This window comes from Aedes aegypti, chromosome 2, assembly GCF_002204515.2.
Source record: "Aedes aegypti strain LVP_AGWG chromosome 2, AaegL5.0 Primary Assembly, whole genome shotgun sequence".
Taxonomy (NCBI): Eukaryota; Metazoa; Arthropoda; class Insecta; order Diptera; family Culicidae; genus Aedes; species Aedes aegypti.
Window position 1 is genome coordinate 433339327 of NC_035108.1, and position 20197 is coordinate 433359523.

Here is a 20197-nt window from a genome sequence, read left to right on the forward strand (position 1 = left end):
TGAAAATATTGTATAATGTTGGTCCCAAAATTCTGCCTTGAGGAACATCAGCTCTTACAGGAAGTCTTTCAGATCTGGAGTTCTGATAATTGACCTGAAGTGTACGATTTGACAGATAACTTTGAATTATTCTAACAATGTATGTTGGAAAATTAAAGTTTTTTTAATTTTACGATCAAGCCTTCATGCCAAACACTGTCGAATGCTTTTTCTATGTCTAGAAGAGCAAGACCAGTAGAATAGCCTTCAGATTTGTTGGAACGAATCAAATTTGTTACACGTAAAAGTAACGACTGATTGGACGGTAGCTAGAAGCTTCTGCAGGATTTTTGTCTGGTTTTAGAATTGGTACAACCTTAGCATTTTTTCATTTGTCAGGAAAATATGCTAACTGAAAACATTTGTTAAATATATCATTTGTTAAATATACTAGAATATAGCTACTCTTGTTTCTTGATGAAGATGTAGAAAATTCCATCACACAGTATTTCGATCGGCCGAAATCGTGAACTTAATTCTGTAGCACCTTTAAACGTGATTTTTTCGGAATGGTGTCTTCGGACGAAAATTTTCTAAAAATATAGCGCATATATTGACGGTAAATGTTAGTTCGCAACTTTGCCACGGGCGGCGCTGCGAAAATATTTTTTTTGAAATGACGATCTTTAAATATGATGTCTTCGGCAAAGTTGTAGATAATTCAAATACAAACAACTTTGCCAAAGACACCTAGTGTGTATTCAGCCGCATTTCCAAAATACGGGAGTATTTTATGAACAACCCCCTAAAACTAGTTTTTCTCCGATATTTTGAAAATATGAAGTTTCCGGTAGCAACAATGTTCTACAAAATTATGTAAACAGTCAAAATGAATCATTCTCTAGAAGACACTAGTCTTCTAAAGATCAAGGAATAGCAGTTATAACCGTTTTAGTGCAAAAATCAGTCATTTTTGGGGTCCGTGTATTTATTCGGGTGGCAGCTGGTGGCAGATGAAACCTACTAGGATTCAAAATACATCATTAGTAGTTGTAAATGTCGATAGTGTCATTAGTATCCACGAGTATCCCTTTTACTTAGAGGAAGTTTCATCAATGACCCTTATTACCCTGTAGTACTTAGTTATATGATGGGTAGAGGGCTATGTGGCTCCATACTTCTTCTGTTTCTTCTTCTTGACACATTCTTCATCATTACGCACAACCAATAGGTTCCAAATACATTTTTGAAGAAAGTTCTCAATCTCCTGAAAAGACGCTTTACCAAATGATTCGCCCTACAACTATTTTTCACTTGAGATTTTTGCGTTTTTTCGTACATCCCAAGTAACCAAAAAGCTCTTTAATTCGCTCTGCGTGCTAGCATTATACAGCTGACACGCTTTATTGGTCGAATAATAGCACTAAAAGACCAAACAGATAAAATAGCAGGCTAGTGTTTACTACATGACACGTGCAAGAACGATACAGTGAGTAGCAAATTAAGTGATTATCAAATTCAAAACCAAAATCAGGCAAGTGCCTCAATATCAGATCATTTTGTTAATGAGTGTTGCAACCATAAGAACTGCGTTAACATTTAAACACTGATTTGATTCACAGAATAGTGATTCAATGATTTATTCTTTTCTCAACAGAATATTTCACCAAATTTGCATAGCTTGCACTTACTATAGTGTCTATGTACGAAAAATAGCTAAAGCTGCAAGCGAAAAATAGTTGTATGGCGAGTCATTTTGTAAAGACTAATTGAAAACTTTCTTCATAAAAGTATTTGGAACCTATTGAGTGTATGTATAAAGATAAAGAATGTGTCAAGGAGAAGAAAAAGAAGAAGTTTGGAGTCACATAGCCCTCTACCCATCACATAACTAAGTACTTCAAGGTGATAAGAGTCATTGATGAAACTTCCTCTAAGTAAAAGGGATACTCGTGGATACTAATGACACTATCGACATTTACAACTACTAATGATGTATTTATAACCCTACTAGGTTTCATCTGCCACCAGCTGCCACCCGAATAAATACACGGACCCCAAAAATGACTGATTTTTGCACATAAATGGTTATAACTGCTATTCCTTGGTCTTTAGAAACCTAGTGTCTTCTAGAGAATGATTCATTTTGACTGTTTACACAATTTTGTAGAACATTATTGCTACCGGAAACTTCGCATTTTCAAAATATACGAGAAAAACTAGTTTTAGGGGGTTGTTCATAAAATACTCCCGTATTTTGGAAATGCGGCTGAATACACACTAGGTGTCTTTGGCAAAGTTGTTTGTATTTGAATTATCTACAACTTTGCCGAAGACATCATATTTAAAGATCGTCATTTCAAAAAAAAATATTTTCGCAGCGTCGCCCGTGGCAAAGTTGCGAACTAACATTTACCGTCAATATATGCGCTATATTTTTAGAAAATTTTCGTCCGAAGACACCATTCCGAAAAAATCACGTTTAAAGGTGCTACAGAATTAAGTTCACGATTTCGGCTGATCGAAATACTGTGCATCATCGCCAGGAGCTTTCATATTTTTGAATTTTTAATAATAGTTCTCACTTCTTCCAAATCAGTCTTCTAGGAATTTTCGAAAACGTTCTCTTGATTGAGAATATTTTCGAAGTCCTGAGTAACTTGATTTTCTATCGGGCTAGTAAGTCCTAAATTATAATTGTGCGCGCTTTCAAACTGCATAGCAAGTTTTTGAGCTTTTTCGCAATTAGTTAGTAATAATTTGCTTTCCTCTGTCAATACCGGTATTGGCTTCTGAGGTTTTTTTTTTTTAATTTTAGATAATTTTCCAAAGGGCTTAGAGCCAGGGTCCAACTCAGAAATTTTATTTTCAAAATTTTTGTGTCTTAATTGTGAAAAGCGTTTCTTGGTTTCTTTCTGCAAGTCCTGCCATATAATTTTCATAGCATGATCGTAAGTGCATTGAAATTGTCTCTCCTCACGTTTTTAAGGCGGTCAAGAGTTTAAGATCATCGGATTCAAATTTTACTTCACATTTCGGAATTGCAATGCTCTTGGCTTCAACAATGGAATTTGTTAAAGTTTCAAGAGCATTGTCAATATCAAGTTTTGTTTGTAAAGAAACGTTAACATCAAGATTAGAGTCAATAAATGTCTCATATATATTTCAGTCGAAAATAATTGAAAGTGGAGGTAATAGGATTGAGAATCGCTTCATGAGATGTTTGAAATGTAACAGGGACATGATCAAAATCAAATTCAGCATGAGTCGGTTAAGACCAAATCAATCGTAGATGGATTTCTAGAAGAGGAAACACATTTAGGGCTATCAGGGTATTGAAATGAGAAATATCCTGAAGAGCACTCATCAAATAAAATTCTGCCGTTGGAATTACTTTGAGAATTATTCCATGACCGATGTTTGGCATTAAAGTCAACAATGACAAATTTTTTTGACTTATTGCGAGTCAATTTTCGCAAGTCAGTTTGGAGCAAATTAACTTGCTGTCCAGAGCATTGAAAAGGCAAATAGGCAGCTATGAAAGTATATTTACCAAGCTGTGTTTCAACAGAAACACCTAAACATTCAAAAAAATTAGTTTCAAATTATGAAAACAGTTGATGTTTTATACGCCTATGAATGATGATTGCAACTCCCCCACATGCCCCATCAAGTCGATCATTACGATAAACAAATAAGTTAGGATATTTTTTTAGTTTGGATCCAGGTTTTAAATAGGTTTCAGAAATAACTGCTCTATGCACGTTAAATTAAACAGCTTGTCCTGTTTACCATTCCAGGAACGAGCATTCCAATTTAAAAATTTAAATTATTTTTTATTGGACCCATTAGAAAGACGTAATCCAATAACAATTTGATTAGTAAATTTGCTCCAACTTGGACTGCTTCAATCATAGTGGTGGCTTTGAACATTGCATCAATCATTAAATTCAATTGTTCAGTTAGATTATTAAAATCAGAGGCAGACATATCACTTGAAGTGAGTACATTTGATGATTTTCCGTTAGTATTTTCGGTAGACGAACAGGTGGAGTAGAAGTTTCCTGTAGCGGCAGGGTTTTTTTTCCATTTGATGTGAAACAATTAGAATGGGTACTCATATTATGAAAAGGGAAGGAGTTCAAATTACCTGCTACGATATCGACAAAGGATTTTCCTTGGGTAGATACATTCGAAATAAAAAGGTTCGAACGGCTACCCGACAGATTAAAATTAGTTTGTGAATGAGCATGATTATGATCTTCCTGATGGGTATGATTCTTAATCAAGCGATCGTTAACTGAAAAATGAGCATTGTTCGATACTCTACCAGAGAAATTCCGAAAACGACCGTTATCGTAACGGACATTATTGTTCATTTGCATGACACGAGCCTCGACGACTCGCAAACGCAAAGGGCAAGCCCAAAAATATGACTTATGATTGCCCCCGCAATTGGCGCATATGAACTTATCGGTATCTTCCTTCACAAGACAGACGTCCTTAGCGTGATCCTCCGCAAATCATGCATTTAGCATCCATGCGGCAATGTTTTGTACCATGACCCCACTTTTGGCACCAAAAGCACTGAGTCGGGTTCTGGTAATTTCCTCAAGGTTTCTGGAAATGTTCCCACGTCACACGGACATCGAACATTAGTTTTGCTTTTTCTAAAGCTTTAATATAATTTAGTTCTTTTTTGTTAAAGTGAACTAAATAATATTCTTGAGAAAACCCTTTCCGAACAATGCCAGATTGGGTTCTCTTTTTCATAATGATTACTTGAACTGGGGAAAAACCAATCTCTGGTGACTTATAGTCACTTGAGAGACTATTCAAGACGACCTTGAACAAACGTTCAGTTTTGTCGTCATAAGTGAAAAAAATGTGCTTCTTATCTTCAAGATGTTTGAGAAGAAGTTCGCGATCTGTAAGAGTTTCCGGCAAAACGCGACCGTCTCTTTACTTTGCGATTTGGAAGGAGACCTTGATTCCCCTAATGGAGTTCAAGATCTCCTGCCTAAATCCCCAAAATTCGTAACAGGAAGAAAGTTCGCATTCCAAAGAAACGTCCTCTCTTCCATTCTTGCCACGTTTAGTGACATTTTTAAATCCCACTTTTGTGGAAGGAAGTTGTGAATTCAGAGATTCACCCTTCCTTTTGTTTGTAGTTGCAACCATGTTTAGTGAATAAACGAAAGCAGACGAGACCTCCTAAGAGGTTTTTTCCCAAGACGGTGTCCAAGAAGGATTACCACCGCTAGCTTTCGCCAACGGGTCAAACGAAAAATCGAAGGCACGGGTCCAAACAAGGATCGTGAAGGGATCAATAGTAGAAAAAATAGTACTGAAAAGTACTGTTTTATTGCTTTAGGTAGTTTTCAAAAAAACTTCCAAGAGCAGAGAGAATTCGTGTACGCACAGCACGAAGGTATGATGCGCACTGATGTACAGTCAGTTTATGCTATGCTATGCACCGCTAGATAGATTCTATGACAAATAATATTCATTAATCGAACTTTACTAGTTGAGTTTTATATGGTTATGGATGTGATACACCTCATTGAGCGTTCAAAATATGAAAACGATGTACCCGTTTTCCTCTTAACCTTCAGGATCCCTGACTCAGGAATAAATTACTACAAATTAGTAGTAGAAGGCTACTCCTCTCTAATTCATAAGCTGGAGCTCACCTAATAATCAGGTTGAGATGTTATTGAAATGCTGATGTGCGAAAAACATGTTCACGGTCAAAACTCCGCCGTGTGATGATTATATTATGATTTGCCTAGGCACCATCCGAGACAATCATTACAGCCATGTTGAACTGTGCAAAAACATTATCACGCCCAACGTGGGGCTCGAACCCACGACCCTGAGATTAAGAGTCTCATGCTCTACCGACTGAGCTAGCCGGGCTTGTGTGTGAAGAATGAAACTCAAAATGAAACACGTAAAGTTGAATCGAACCATTCGAACCGAAGAAATAGACACAGTAAGACAGCTGCTAATGCTACTTTATCCCCTATACCTTCTTAGTGATACGCCAAAATAGATTAAGAACGAAGATGACGAAGGCGGGAACCGGGCAGACAGCAGCATTCAGCTGTGGAACGGGTGATTTGTTGAAAGTTATGTATTGTGTCCGAGCGAGAATGACTAACGAAGGTGAATGAAGCAAGCATTGAGACGACCGTGAGACACGTAACGTATGATTTTGGCTGCGAATAGATCATTGCTTGTTTTTGGTTGATTGGCTATGGAAAACTGCGCAGCAAACCACCGGATTCAATCAAAGTCAGATCCAATCCGATCGATGTTGCTAATACCTACAGCATTAGGCAATACATTTGCTTCTTTTTCGATTCTTCATACAAAACTGTATGCTTGGGATAGATTTGAGTTATTTATAGTATTTCAAAAAAATTTCCACAGTTATTCAGACATTCAATGAATTTCAACATATATTTTGAATGATTATTTCAATTACGAGTTCAAAAGCCATAAGGGTTTGACTAAAATTTACAAATTTTAATAATTGACATGATTTAAAAGTTGAAGTAACAGCTTCGTAGTACCTTATGCAAAGTTATAGATCAACTATTTTGCTACAGACAGTTTTTGTTTTGACTTCTATATTATCATAGAAATCGTTTAGAATTTCCTGTCAAATATTTCATTTTAGTCAATTCATTATTTCTTTCTGACTTGTTGTTGAAAAAATTACTCAGATATAAATGTTGAAATTCAAGTAATGACTGACGAGCTGTAAATTGTTTTTTAAATCGGTCCTGAATAACTAAGATCAAATGGTGACCATTTTGTATGGGAAATCGAAAAAGTTGCAAATGTATTGTCCAATACTGTATGTAATACGACTAGAGATGAATTGGCTTTGGTGGAGGTGGGTGAAATCGGTGCGAAAATGAGCTACAGCCATAGAAGAACAATCATCTGAGTTTTTTTTTTTTGTGTTCACCGCTGTGGTATCCAACTGGTCGTTACAGGCTAATTAATTTTCCATTTTTACATTGTTTTCATCCGCTGCTGATTACAACCTTCGTGCGATTGATGGCAATAGTTTCTGTCCGGTGACTAAGCAGATCAATGATGTTCTGTTAATTCATCGAATCTGAGATCTACCATGTCTTCCAAAGCAATAAATTTCTAAGCTGAAAACAACTTATTCCTAATTGACTTTCGTTGAACGAGTAGCGTCCCAAAGCCCATTGGAATTTACATCGAAGGACCCGACGAAAAAATGCACTTCAGCTCGCGTTCACGGAATCCATTTGAATTCCATCCCCAGGGGGCCCGACATCGCCGAAGAACGGTTTTCTGGGAAACAGCGTTTATTGAATTTTTCCGTTCCTTTGTCTCCAACCGCGCTCAATTTTGGGAGGGGGTGAAAGACACCATTACCGAAGATTGAAGAAGAACGGAAAAGAACCACAAGGACACGCGGGCGGCGGCGACGAAGAACGTGCGAGATGTCCTGGGTTCGCTGACTTTTCCTTTCGTTCGCCGGCTTGCCCTTGTATCTCTTACTACCACCTTCTCCCCCTTAAAAGTACCGATGGTGACAAGAACCTAACCATCTCTCAAATGCGAACGGTTTCCCACCGCTATCGGAGGACTAAGGTGGACCATTTTTATATGGAAAAATCAATAAATCAAAACTAAGAATCTTAAGTTACAAGCTTGAATTTGTTCATTAGGACACCCAGAAGCTACCGTGAAAGTTTTAGCTAAAACTATCTGCTTTTAAAAGGGACAGAACGAGCTTGAAGTTTGAATCTTTGATTCAGTAATTAAATGAATTTATCGACTATAGCGTCACCCTTAAGAAAGAGATATGCAATTAGAATTGTTTTCCCATATATTTGGTTTTATTATTCCCATTATGATTAAGATTCATACTTTATGAATGAATTTGTCATACACAACATATATTTGCTCATTAAGTTCCACAAGGAACTCTTCCTGTATTGACAAATAAGATCAATATATGATTATGCTTCTTAGAATCGTTTTGAATCTTATAATCAAACGAATTTGTATGATATCGGATAGAGTCAGATAAAGTCGTGAAGAGTTAAACAGTTTAGTTGATACACGGATCTATCCATAAATGTCGTATATCCGGCCATGTTTGATTAAACCTGTTAAACTGAACTCGTGTATACGAGACCGGAATAAACAAAAACGCATATAGAGTTATAAAATCGTAAAAATGCACAAATTACCTCAGTTCCAATTTCGATATACCAGTCAAATGGTTGGATTGGTCATGGGCCACCCTAATACACACAGTTTAGGAGCCTTTTGGGGTTGGGACGGCTGAAAAGTATCGACGTTTTATGATAAATGTAAGATAAGGCAGGGAGAAGAGTTGCCCCGAAGTGTAATCGTCATCGAGAATCTATGTTCTTTGAATAGTTTTAACAACTTTGCCATCGTATTATCTCTAGGTGGCGTATGTATGAATAATAGGGTGCCAACCCTACAGCAATGTACTGGGTGTCAATTAAAAATCTAAAATGTAGGGACCGTCACGATATTATGTTATAGTTTGAACTAAAGGAAGGCTGCAACTATGAAAATCGACTAAAATTCAAATGCAAAAATTCACTTGGCGTAGTTAACGTCATGTGGTCGTGTCTTGTACACAACCCCCTCTGATTTTTGACCCATGAAATTTCCGAAATCCAATTTTTTTTTGATGCCAGATGTCTTAGAAATGCATGAAACGTCGAGATCTGGTGTTATTTGTTATTTTTTTTTTAGAAAAAATCGACCTTTTGGGCACGGAGTTCTTGCAGGAATTTTTCCAGACTTCCTCTGAAAAATCATCAAGAGTTCTGTCGGGAATTCCTCCAGAGTTACTCCGAGCATACCCCCAAGAATGTCTTCGGAATTCCTTCAAGATTAACTTCAGAGTTTCTCCAGGACTTCTTTCGGAGTTTCTCCAGGAATAATTTTTGAGTTTTTCCAGGAATTCCTTCGGTGTTCCTTTAAAAGCTCCTCCAGGTATTCCTTAAGAGTTCCTCTGGGAATTTCTCCAAAAATATTTTCAGAGTTCGTGCAGCAATTTCTACGGAGTAGGAATGTATAAAAGTCCAAACAAATTAAATATAATTTAGGAAATATATGCGATGTAATGTACCAAAAACAACCAACATGATATTTTTTTGATATCACAATTCCTTTCCTCTCCCTTTTGTTGCTTACCTTATTGCTACTACAACCATTGCAAAATCTAACGGTTCCCCATTTTAAGGGCCCCGGGGTTACAGTTCAGAGCCTTCCCACCAATCACTCTGATTTTTTTTTATCTGAGCTTGCACAGATGGTGCAAAACTGAATTGGAAAGGTCACTGAGGCTCAATGCTTGATCTCTGAGATGAGTGCATCTCAAATCACGAAGTAGCAAGCGGATTTTGTATGAGACGAGGACTCCGAACTGGTTCAGCTTAGTGCAGTGTTGCATTCCGGATGAAAATTACGCAAAACTTTTCAAAAGGACCTTTCTAACAATGAGAGGCTTTCTAGAAAACTCTGTTGTTGTTGCGTCGAAAATTACGCAAATATTATGTAGTAGCCCACACCATAATCTTTCGGTCTGTAGATATTAAGGTTGAAATTTTTACAATGACACCATAATAAAGGAAAGTGGACGAGACTTTTGCGAGAAATCATGGTTTCAAACTATACGAAAAATGACGCACCCTAATGGAAAATGAGAAAAACTCCCTAATGAAATATGTTAACAGTGTCCTACGATGATGTCGCATATCAAATGGAACTAGAGGCGCATGAATTCAGAGAAATTTAAAGCCTCTCTAACAAAAATGAAGACAATGGCCTACGATTATAAAAGAGGTGTTAAAATACTATTGTGCTAAAAAAAGGATCAAATTCAAAATTTCTTGATATTTTTTTTAATTTTCGGCAAACACCAATGGAAAATAAGTGAGCCACCCTTATAAAATATCACGAATATAATGAAGGAAATGCCCTACGATGATGAAAGAGGTGTTAAAATACTATTGTTTTTAATATCCCATTCAAATTATAATTTTTCGACAGAAAGGCCCACCCTGATGGAAAATAAGTGAACCACCCTAATAAAATACCACATATTAAATGTAGAAAATGGCTTATGATAATGTGAGAGATGTTCCAATACTATTGTCTTCAATATTCAATTAAAATTCTATTTTTTATTTTTTTCATTTTTTAACAAAAAGGACCATTCTAATGGAAAGTAAATGAACCACCCTAATGAAATATAACATATAACATGCTTTCAGTGGCCAACAATGATGTAGGATATGTTTCAATACTATTGCCTTGAATTTCTCAACAATTGAATTCAAATCGTTCATTTCAAATTCAATTCACTCCCCAACTCAAAAATTTACTAAGTCCCAAAAGGTCGATTTTTTCAAAAAAAAAAAAAATTCCAAATAACACCAAATCTCGACGTTTCATGCATTTCTAAGACATCTGGCATCAAAAAAAAAAAAAATTTCGATTTCGGAAATTTCATGTACCCCCATTGGGAGATTTTTCATGGGTCTAAAAAGCCAAACTTTGACCGCTTTGGGGGTCCACTTAACGAAGTCCGATTGAGCTCGAATTTTGCATGGGGACTTTTTTCGAGGAGACATAACTTTTGAGCACTACCATTTTTTGAAATTCGATGGCAAAATTTTTCCCATACATTCCATTGGCACAGTAATGAATAATTTTGGATTTGTTTTGTTGTACTCAATCACGCTCAGTTGGCACTTTTCTTCCCACCAACATCATGTTGAAAAATGCCTAACTATTTCAAGCCTATATTTTCTAGGCTGTTATGAAAATCTATTTTGATCCATGCCATATCATACTCAGAATCAGACGAACAATGTCGTCTGATTCTGAATGTCCCTTTAAAACGTCAACTTATTTTGCGGAAAAACTGAGACGCCACATTAAATAACGAAAGCAATTAGGCTGATACAAATATTAAATTTATTTTATGTCCGAGACCACTTGGTAGGTACGAGGAGGGGGATAAAAATAAATAAGGAACAAAAAAATATAAATGAAAAAAAAAGTTATTTTTTCGAATTTTTATTTTTTACGATGATTGTTAAACTTTTTTTAAACGTCTTCTGGATCATTATTTTACTTGTTTTTCACTTCGAAAATTGAAAAAACCTAACTGATGTCAAAAAAATGATGAATCTTCTATTTTCTCCCCTTCAAAATATTCGGATTTTTGAAGGGGGGGGGGGGGGGTTGACATAAAAGAAAATTAATATTTGTATCAGCCTTATATTCGATTTACATAAGATGCATTTTAAAGATATTACATTACATTTTAGCATTTTTTTTGCCCGATTGTCTCAGTTTTCATCCAATTGATCTCAAATTTCGGGAGCACACTCAGAATTTGATCTAGAATCGAATGAGCGGTGTAGAGCAATAATGATTTTTTTTTGAGCCACCCTAGTGTCCATCAGTCCGGGAAAAGCGAGAAAAATATGTCAAATAGGGAAGGTGTACCGGTATTCGCCATGTTCCAGTTGTTCGCCACCCCGGATTATATACCGTTTTACGAAATATATGGTTGCCAATTGTTTAGTGTTCGCTAAATTGCTTTAAGATAATACGGAAACATTCTTGGAAACCGCAAAATTTTCTCAGAAGTAACAGAAAAAAATCATTTTCTTTAAAATTTTTGCTCCTTTGCACCTATTTTTCGCCATGGTGTTCCTGATTCGCCACCCTTCATAAGAAATCAACGTAAGTGGCGAATTCAGGAACCGAAATTAAAATCGTGGCGAATACTGGTACAAGTGGTCCAGTATTCGCCACCCCAATTTTTAATACCAAAACAAAGTTTCTGAATAGTTTTTATATTTTCTCTGCTGAGCATGGATTGAAAGTTTTCGTTTAATGTATTGACAGTAAGCAAAGTTCGTTCGATTTATGTATAAACAATGTTTTTCCTTAGGGTGGCCAAAACTGGCCGGGAATCCATAAAAATAATAACAAAATTGGGCAAAATTTCCGTATAGTCTTTTTTCACAAGCATCGGGTTTCTTTGTGGTCTTCGACAATGTTGTTCATCGTAGAAATACCTATCGAGATCTGTGTTCAGAATTTTTATAGAGCACAATGGGTGACCTCTGACGACTGTCTTTTTGTCCAAAAATTTTCCGTAACCATTTTTTTAATGTTTTGGACAACCGTGCTAAACCTGGGAATTGAAAATTAGATTTTGAATGGACTCCCTGTATAGCGTAACTCGATATAATGTAACTTTTTTTGGCTCCCGATTTTTCGCAGTCTCGGTGATATTTTAGAACTTTTTCAACAATCAATACCAAATCAGAGCAATGCCAGCGCTTACTATCACTGAATTTAGTCATGAATCGATATCGAGTGAGCTGTAAGTTCAATGTTAAAAACATTTTTTTCGAATTGCAATAAATTTATATAAAAGCATCATTTTTTTGTGGCATTAACATTTCAACTGGAAGCAAGCCTGTTACTCTATTCAGTGTTATTTGTGAACTTTCGTAATTATTCATTTCAAAAGACTAGATCGATCTCAGTTTATAGCTATATGTCGCTGCACCACGCCACCGCCGCCTATTCATTTTACGTCGCGTCATCGCCTACGAATAATTCAGCTCGTTTCATAGAATGAGATTTTTCTAAAAAGAAAGATTTTTATAAAAAAAAAACTTAGAAAATGTTTAGGTATTGGTTTCGAAATTCATAGAAAACCTCTTTAAGAGTTTTCGGATGCTTGTTTGTTTCATGAAAACCTTCAGGACTTCACGAGAGGATTCCTTAGGAATTCTGTAACAATTTCCCCATGGGTTGTTCCAGGAGTATCTCTAAAAAATTCCGACAGGTAACTCTTCTGATAATCATCTATGAACAATTCTAAGTTCTCCTGCGAAAAATGTTCCAGGGGGTTGAGGTTATTTGTCAGAAATTTATACTAAAGTCCGCTAAGAGATGGTTCAAGTATACGTACTGGATTTTTTCCAGGAATTATTATGTCCAGGAATTGCTTCCGAAGAATTTTTTTAAGGATTCTAAATTTCTTCAGGATTTTTAATTGAAAAAAATAATCAGTCCAGGGATTCTTCCACATTTTTAAGCGACCCCTTACTTTAAAATATCGTGCAGGCATTCGCCCCAAAAACCTGACAAAAAACTAAGAATTTCTCCGGCAATTTATTTGTGAAATTATTCTTGAGTTCCTCCACAGATTTGTCAAAGAATTATTCCACGAATCACTTGTATTGCTCCTAGGATTTTAGGAGGAAGAATTCCAATAGGCATTTGTTAAGAAAATTTTCAATGAATTCTTCCAAAAATTCTTCAACTCGTCCGCAAATTTTTACTGTTTTTTTATAACACAGGATGGCTATTACCTGAAAGTACCTGGAATTATAAGGGAATTCTGTTCGACCTGTAAAAAACCTGGAATTCTCAAGAAATTCCGGTCACAATCAGAGAAATATTTTGAATTAGTAATACATGTTAGAATATGTTTTTCTTGTGACACAAAATCTTTTCAATCGAAAAGTTTTTCTGCTGCACCGCTATCAAAACGCTACTTGCGATTTTTAGTCCTTTAACTTTTTGGTCATTTTTTTTATTTATTTAGCAAAAAAAAATGTTTAGACAATTAAGCTGAACATAAGATTGCCAAGTTGGTAAAGGCAAGTACTGCTACCAGTTCCTGTTGATAGTCGTTCATGAGCATATGAAACATGATTGAGACCATTCCAATGTTTTTTAACATTTTATTTTCGCCTATTCTACAAAAATAATATACTTTCTAAAGAAAGAGCAAAATTTACAACCGGTGCCAAAATAGTACATTTTTCAGGTAAACAGATCTCTTTTTAGAGTCAATTTTTGATGTAAGGATTCAAGTCTCTATTTTAATCAAAATGGTCTCAGAGTCACTTGTTTGCCTTAATCTACTTTAATCCTGGTGCAAAGTTCTAGAGGCTCCAGAGAAACCTTCAGAGACTATTACGCGACTATTCCTCAAGCTCTAATTCTAAATTATATTTTTCTCAGATCCCGAGGTCTACACCTTCCCGCATGAACTGGCGTAGACGCAGTGGTATATACAGTCTACTGTGGAATCCAGTTCAATGCATCATCAATTTCGGGTCTGCCAATCTTCTAATAGGGTTTCGATCTACTTCGTCGTAAGCGCTATTATTCGTCGTATCAAACTTAAAATGTTCCAACGGTGGATATTCCAACTTACCTGCAACATACACGGGTAAAAATGCGGCACTCAAAACAAGGAGAAAAGGTCATGATTTTGGGAGGAACGTGTATTTTCATGTTATGAAAATACACCATGACCAAAAGTCATGAAATCATGAATCTTTTCACCGTAACGCCAGCTGTACGTTACGTTTCCAAAGCGTAAATTCAAATCATCAAATCATAAACTATGTATGCTGGAACCATGAATTAAATTCATGAAAACATAAACACTATTCATGGATTTAGATACCTGTCATTTATGATTCCAGTTTTGTTGATGAAAAGTGGAAATTTGAGTCATGAAATCATGCAGCAGAATCATGAAATTGTGAATTAACTTCATGAAAACATACAAACGTCAATTATGATCCCAGTATATTTGTCATAGGTAAACAAATAACATGAAGATGGATTTTGTGCCGGTAATTTCGGAATAAACTGTGAGAAAAGTCAACTTAACGAGTGCCACATCTTTGGCAGGAACGCGAACATCCAGTGGCTAGGTTTGCACGCAAAATGTCATTTCAAACATCAATTGAATTGGCACATTGTCCCTGCGCTGCAAAATGCTGGTTGATTATATTGGCGATGGAAAAATCCTAAACGACTCTACAGGCGTGGAACGTGGTAAAGATCATCTGGCTACCGAAGGTTTGTGTGAGCTGCTCTATTGTAAGATGTGGAGTACATGTGTATCACATCCGAACATTTAACATCGCCGACGAATTTGTCAAGCAAAACCTTCGTCAATCATTACCCGGTACTGAATGATCAGTGTGAAAGCTTACAAGTACATTTTCGCACATATAATAGCACTGGCAGTTTAATTGGGTCATCGGAAATGTCATCGATATGATGGCAAAGTTCCGACGAGCATGGTATTCAAATTAACCACTTCCGCAAACAAAACTTATTTATAATTTCACTGAAAAAAAAACACTACCGATCGCAAAAGACGTGTTGACTTAAATGAAAAAAGTGACAGTTGGATTCATGTAACACCCTGAGCACACAAATTCTTGATTAATAGCCATGGTTTCATGACTTATAGTCATGATATTATGAAACATAAAATTTTATGATTTCATGACTTTTTGTTCATGATTCCGGAAACGGATTTTTTTCCGTGTAGACTCATTATCCAAGTGTATTTTTGTGAAAGCTGTCATGGTTTGTACACTTGTACACCAAAAATGCAATAAAACTACTGTATTTCGTTAAATAACTTCAGTTCGATTATCCATTTTGCAATTTTTCACCGAAATCGCATGGACGAACACGATTTGAGAGAAATGCTTAACGATCGACACCAATCACACCGCTTTATGATACAAGTTTCTTACCGCCCCCCCTTTGTGACTTATTTCGCCAGGCATTTATTTTCACTAAGGAAAACCTTCGTACTTCTTCACTAAAGGATTTCATTCCAATCACACGCCGTTAAAGTTCAATAATACACGAAATTTTATGAATTTTCCTCACCGACCGCGTAAAATTGAGAATGTAAACAAAGTTCAATCCTTCGTACTGATAAAAAACAAGCTTGTGCGCATCAATGTGTGCGCGATGCTCGACGTAAAAATACGATTCCTTTCATTGTGTTGTTTTCGCTGCACTGTGAGCAAATGCCATAATTGTACGGTCAAAAGGAATTGTGTTCATATGTGTGAGCTGAATTTTTATAACGAACAATGAATTTTAAAGGAATTTACTATATTCAGGGTGTCAATCCATCCGGGAAATCCGGGAAAAGCGGGAAAAACCCGGGAATTACAAATGACCGGGAAAAATGCGGGAAATGCCCGGGAATTTGGAGATCACACCGGGAAATTGTGTATTTGTGTACAGACAGCTTCATTTTATCAGCACAAAAAAATATTCAAATCCCGAAAACTTTTTTGTTTCTCAATATTTCTGCATAATTTTTGACAATTGAGAACTTTTCTATTTTAAGAATCATTACCGGTTTTTATCAATCACAGATTCCTTGGGGGATCGACGCGTAGCTGTAACCCATGACAATATCTCAGGCTACATGCTACATTCCCATGTTCGGTCATTTACTTTTCAAAATTTTACTTTAATTAGAGTCTGTTGCGAAAAAATGATACAAATCGGTGCAACCGTTTTTGGATGAGTAATGAGTAATGAGCTTTTATGTTTTTTGAAACACTCCGGCCGTAACTTGAACTTGAAACTTCAAAAAAGTTCGTTTTGTAATTTTGAGATTTATATGATTTTTTACAGAGAAAATCCTCATTGCCTAATATTGTATAGCACACATTTTAGTTTTTTTTTGATAAATTCACTAAACATAAAAGGACGACCAAATAAATTTTATATGAGAAGTGTCGGTCCTTCAAGGAATACCGGAATATCTTCAAAAACAAATGATCAATTGTCAATGCCGATACAGATTAATATAGAATAGAGTTTTTTTTTTGAGAATTTGTGAAGATTGTGAAAAAATGGTGCAACAATATAGAAAAACAAAATTCGTCAAAACAACAAAAATGTTATCGCAATTTAAATATTTTTGGTGGTGAAAAAAATAAGCTGCAGGTAGAAAGGTTAATTGAGATTATTGAAATATTTCTAGGAACGGATTTGGGGATTCTCGACAAGGTTCTTTATGATATGAATGAGCTTTTTGCTGGAATCCTATCGGTAATCGAGTCAATAGTTGAACAGTTTCTCAAAAGTTCTTTCTGACACTTTAAAGTTTATAAGTATATTGCTAATAAAGAATTGGATATTCTAGAAAATTGTATGAAGAAAATGTATGATTTTTTTTTGAAATTCTTGAAATCTCTACAAAAGGGTTGACGAAAAGTTGAGCCAATAGAATATATTTCTTGGTGGATCTACTGAAGTCATGGACAGACTCATTATGAATTTTCGTTGGCGGATTTCAAGGGTTGTTGACGATACTGATTCTAGGTGAAGCTTTTTCTGGACTAATTTTGTTATCAAGGACTGACAAATTCCTTACGTAGCCTTTAAGAGATATTGTAGAGATTTTTAGCAGATTTATTGTTTTATTTTTATTATTCCCAACAAATTTCTTGTAAGATTATTTATGAATTAATATCAAGACCTTTGGGGATGAATAAATAGCGAGGTACTTTAGGTATTCTTGCTCCGATTTTGTGATTTCTTCATTAGATTGTTGGCTAAATCAATGATATACTGCTTAAGTGCTGCATTTTTTTATTTACGACAAAAAATTCAACCAGCCTAATAAGAGAACAAGTAAATGTTTTTAGACATACTGTCCCAGTGCATCCAACATGAGTTTCAACAGATCAATATTTTCTTCAGGAACCATCCATAATCCATATCTACCACCCCATAGTTTCGAAGACATTCTTAAACGGTAATGGGTTAGCTATTGAACTTTACTATTTTACGGAAATATAGTCTTTATTAAGATGCACCGAGCAAAAACTCTGTCTGAACTTCCCATAGATTTTAGGAGGTGGACGGTCTTTTAAATATTTCAACAAATTGTGTGTATCTTTTTGTCCAAAACTCCTTCGAAATTCAAACCATTTTGAGCTCACAATATTTTATAATTTTAATCAAAAAAAATACATAAAACAGTTAGATCAAGTACTCCAAATTTGACCATTTTGTATTTAAAAATAAAACAGAAAATATTAAATCAAGAATCATTTATCAATCCGTTTTTTTACCTTTTTGGAATCCGGGAAAAATCCGGGAAACGGAAAACTGATTTTGAATGGACACCCTGTATATTTCATCTTGCAGAAAGAATGGAGGTAGATGCCCGTAGATCTATACATTCTAGCGAAACATTTTATTATAGTGTTGATGTGTTGTGTTTTGACCACTCAATATATCACAGTAAGTCGTAAGCTGTGAGACGAATCCAGAAATTGATTGCGACAGAAATGAAAACGATACGACGGAGAATTGAGAATACGGCAAGATGCATTTTCTTTGCATTATTTCTAAAAAGAGATCAAGATTTATCAAAATCCTATTGTACAATACAAAACCCGTTTTGAGAACGAATTGTTTGGCATCGGTTTGTATCAGCATCATTTACAGCAGTTCACTGCAAAATTGTATTTCTCACTGATCAGTGCTTAATACGATGGATACTAGAACATCACCCTAATTATGCCATTATTTTTGTTGGACGGGAAAATCACCTAAAAATAGCGTTGGAAAGCTTGACAGTAGAATTGCTTAGTATACATAACACAGAATCGACTAAAATGTCACTTACACTCTTTCGCCCCTGGGTCTCTAATATGTCAACATTCAAGTTATCTTTGAACGGCCCATAAATAACTCAGATTTAATTGGAGGCTTAGTTGACCATTTTGAAAAGTTGCAGTGTATTGTCCAATACTGTAATAAGTAGTAAAACAAACATTTGAACTCCGAAAACATGTATTGTGTGCTCCACCTGGTGATGGAATCATGTTTTAGCTAATGTCCACCTTTTGGAAGACAGCTCTTTTTGAATCAACTTTAAAGGTTTGCATTTGCATTAAAACCTTTTTACTTTGAAGATATTCGCACTACAAGTACTGACATATGTATAGAACGCAGGACGTTCGAGGCTTCTGTCCCATTTCAGGACGCTGGGCAAATCTCAGTGATAAAATAAGCCGACAGTCCATAACATGCCGCTTGAAGGATACTGTTGTAAAACGTAGCTTCGTGAAGATCTGGAAACTCGCTCTAATGGTATTGCAGAACAAGGCAGCGACAAACAAAAACGGACAGATTGCTTAACCAATCAAGACGAACAAAATGCAATAAACAGCATTTTGCGTCTTCCATGATGACTTACGTTGACTTAAACTCTATAAGCAGTTTCTTTACTACCGCTTTGACTTTAAACCTAGTTTTACTTTATGGGTTATCGTGGTTTATGGCTTAAGGTGAAACAGTTTGGAATCCACTTCTAAAATTGCACTAAAACTTCAAGGGCACAAATCTCGCAAAGAAAGCATCCCACAAGCAGTGCACTTTTAATTTTGGCTTTGTGCACTAACAGAAAGCTTAAAATAAGAAGCTCAGGAACGTTTGCCAACTATTTCTCCAGTTTTGTGCCTTTAAAAACGTGAGTAGGGGGAGAAGTCGGCCATTGTGCCGGCCATCTTTGGATTCCAAGATGTTTCACCTTAAGCGAAGGTGGTTGGCAAATCGGTCCACAAACTCGAGTGAAGCCATTCGTGTACCTATTAGCGTAGAACAATTTACTTCTGCAGGCGTTCATTAACAGTTGGTATAAAATTCCTGAGTTATGATCCAACAACTAGATCTTCAATACTGAACTACATTGCTGATACCATCAGAAGTCGATAACAATAGAAAATCAGGAACATGAGTGAAGACGAGTAAGTCAAGCTCGACATACCACCGGGAACAGAATCCGCAAACTTGGCTGCTTTTCCTAATTCCGCTACGACGTCACTGAGAATGATTCATAATCTGGTCACCCTTATCGAACATCATACATAATAGACAAAGACGCTGTAATTGACTACACGCAATGGAACATAAATCCAGCGCTGCATAATATAGGTCAAATCGAACTGTGTCCCGAAGTAATCCAGATTCCACCCAATATAAATCTCATAGGAAATCTGATTAGCCAACCCTTTGCGAAGCCCTTATTCTTGCACTTATGCATGAAGGGGAGAGAAGTATCCGACAATAACAATGCAACGCAGCGACGACGACGTCCTTCAACATACCCTGCCAGCCTACATCGACTTCCCCCTGATCCTCCTCCAACTTCCCCGTGCCAACCAAGTCCTGTGAAAGAAGCAAAACATATGACCGCTAGTTTATCTTTCCAGCTTTCTGAACACTGAAGCAGCATGCTTCTGCTTCTACTGCAAGTGATTACCCTCCAGTTGCGTCCGTGTGG

At 36.1% G+C, this 20197-nt stretch overlaps 1 protein-coding gene and 1 non-coding gene across 6 annotated transcripts in view; one reads left to right on the top strand and one right to left on the bottom strand.

Annotated features, from left to right (window-relative positions):
* Positions 1–20197, top strand: part of LOC5575585 (disintegrin and metalloproteinase domain-containing protein 10) — a 290899-nt gene that overhangs the window by 17555 nt on the left and 253147 nt on the right. The gene's annotated exons all lie outside the window — the stretch shown is intronic.
* On the bottom strand, positions 5826–5898 carry Trnak-cuu. Its single transcript has one exon. It is a non-coding gene; the product is annotated as a tRNA-Lys (tRNA).